Source organism: Vombatus ursinus, unplaced genomic scaffold, assembly GCF_900497805.2.
Source record: "Vombatus ursinus unplaced genomic scaffold, bare-nosed wombat genome assembly UNPS02014797.1, whole genome shotgun sequence".
NCBI lineage: Eukaryota > Metazoa > Chordata > Mammalia > Diprotodontia > Vombatidae > Vombatus > Vombatus ursinus.
Window position 1 is genome coordinate 4416215 of NW_020954575.1, and position 2840 is coordinate 4419054.

Here is a 2840-nt window from a genome sequence, read left to right on the forward strand (position 1 = left end):
CTTTCTTTCTTTCTTTCTTTCTTTCTTTCTTTCTTTCTTTCTTTCTTTCTTTTTTTGCCCCTTATTTCCAAGGCTTTATTGAACAGGATTACAGGGTTGTTTTAGAAAATGATGGTTCCAATTCCTTTCAGTCCCCTGGTATGAAATATTGTATTCAGGGATGGAGACATACATACACATACACACTCACACTCAGTGATGAAGACATACACACGCATACCACAGCTACTAAAAAGAGTAGGTCCAGTCTATACCCACTTATAAAATCCTTATTCATAGACCCAGTCATGAGCATAAGACTTATAATCAACCAGATCTTCAGGCTTAAACCATAGGCTGACATTCTTCTGGGCACTTTTTACAGAATCACTGCCGTGGATGATGTTTCTGCCGACTTGAATGCAGAAGTCCCCACGAATGGAGCCTGGCTTGGAATCAGCTGGATTGGTCTCCCCCAGCATCACTCTGCCTGTCTTCACCACATTCAAGCCCTCCCAAACCATGGCTACAACAGGTCCTGAGTTCATATATTTTACAAGCCCAGGGAAAAATGGCCTGTCCTTCAGGTCAACATAGCGCTGTTTCAGATGTTCCTCTGAGGCCCTAAGGAACTTCATGCCCACGAGGCAAAATCCTTTCTGCTCAAAACATTTGATGATGTCCCCGATTAGGCCTCGCTGGATGCTGTCAGTCTTGATGGCAATGAAGGTGCGCTTAATGTTGGCCATAGTCCAGGGAAGCTCAGACTGGAGCAGGAGAAATGAGCGGCTGTGACCAGGGTGCCGACAGCGGCTGGAGCCCAAGGAGTCTGCACCGCCCAGAGAAGAGAGCGACTCTTCTTTCTAAGCTACTCTATCAGCTGCTTTTTGAAGATTTGGGAGGGAGGGCAACAAACTTACTTTTAGGGAACTTATGGGTCTTCTTTTCTTTCATTTTATTTTTCATACTGCAAGTATTCATTTAAAAAAAAAGAAAACAAAACCTCTGCTGAAGCTCCAGGATAACTATTGACATCACTAAGGCAAACCAGGATGTCATTCTTGTGCTACGAGATGAAAATAATGGTAAAGAATGGATGTTCTCTGGAAAACTGCCATACAATGCCACATGAAGCCCAGGGCTCTCAAAACCTGGGAGCTGTTTAGATTCCATTTTTTAAAAAAAAATGTCAATGGCCTAGATTTGACATAACCCTTCTTGTTGTTGTTCAGTCATTTTTCAGTTGTGTCTGACTCTTCATGACCTCATTTGTTTTTTTTGGCAAAGATACTGGAATGGTTTGCTATTTGCCTTTCCAGTTCATTTTACATATGAGGAAACTGAGGCAAATGGGGTGAAGTGACTTGCTCAGAGTCACACAGCTAGTAAGTATCTGAGGCTGGATTTGAACTCAGGAAGATGAGTCTTCCTGACTCTGGCTCTCTGTGGGTCCTCCCTGAACACAACATATACCCCTTATCTTTATACAACTGTAGAGTGAAGGGAGAGGGAGCTGCTAGACACATCCTTGATCAATTTATTTCTCCGTAGCTCAGTTAATGAAATCATAGAAGATGGGGACAAGTAACAAAGACAATGAGGTGTTTATGACTTATTGTTGTTGTTTGTTCTTTGTTCTCAAAGAGGACCAGTGACATCACAGGGGATGTCTTGAAGAGGACGGCTGACATCATGGGTGATATCTTAACTCAAGAGCGAATCAGATTTAAGTGAGAACAGAGCTCCACAAAGTCATCAGCCTCACTCTCACTTCCAGAGTCATCAAAGTCCGGTGGCAAGACATAAGTCATGATGACTGGTGATGTCCCAGAATATAGTGGGTGACCTTGGTCTTTCTAATTTAAAGTCTTTTTAAATGAAGTGTAAATAAGTGCTTTCTACTCTGGTACCCCTTTACACAGTATGAAGAATTTTTTCAGTCAAACTTGATGAAAGTAGGGTGCAGTTAGCTATTTGGATAGGGCCTGGTCAGTTCAGAGAGGAGATATCTCTGAGGTGTATGAGCTCTGTGGATTGAAAAGAGAGCCTAATTTACTGGCTGGAGCTCATTATACACAGTTTTAGGAGTGTGGATTCACAGAATGCCTTGAATCTAGATTAGCCTCTACTCTGGGGACCCAACCTCCAACTTTTAGTTTATAGATCTAAGAATAAGCATAGATGCTGCCCCACCCTCAATAAAAAATACTACATATATAATCCTTGTGTCACAGGATCACTTCTGACTCACAGTGCCCAGGTACATTTTAAGAGATTTCTCACTTTTCTGGCTCCTTGCCCCCACCAGATGTCTATACCCTGAGTTACAGTCACCAGTTTCCCAAATACACAAACTCTCAAGGTTCAACACATGACCTAATTTGTTTAGGGGTTAAACAAAACTATTAGAATTTTTTTTTTTTTAGGCAGTTGGGGTTAAGGGACTTGTCCAGGGTCACACAGCTAATAAGTGTCAAGTGTTTGGTCTGAGGCCAGATTTGAGCTCAGGTCCTCCTGACTTCAGGGCCGGTGCTCTAAACACTGCGCCACCTAGCTGCCCCCAAAACCATTAGAATTCTTATCTGATACTGTTGAAAATGTCTAAACCTGCCAGTGAGCAACCCTGCACTGTTTCAATAACTTAGAGTACTGCTCTGAATAGTGTTATAAAAGAGAGATTTGGGGTTGCTTCCCTGCCCCAGTGAGTCTAAAAAGTATTCCTTTTTGCAGTTCTCATTTCCAGCATTTTCTATTGTGTCTATTTTAGCAGCTTGTGTTTATGGCTCAAAACACATTTTCTGCATTCCTGGGAGCTTATTTTTTTAAAAAAAATATAGCCTCCATGGCTCCAGACTTCACAC

The 2840-nt window shown here is 42.1% G+C and overlaps 1 pseudogene; it reads right to left on the bottom strand.

The window, feature by feature from the left end:
- Nucleotides 1–269: 269 nt before the first annotated feature.
- LOC114049300 lies at nt 270–728 on the bottom strand (annotated as a pseudogene).
- Nucleotides 729–2840: the final 2112 nt, after the last annotated feature.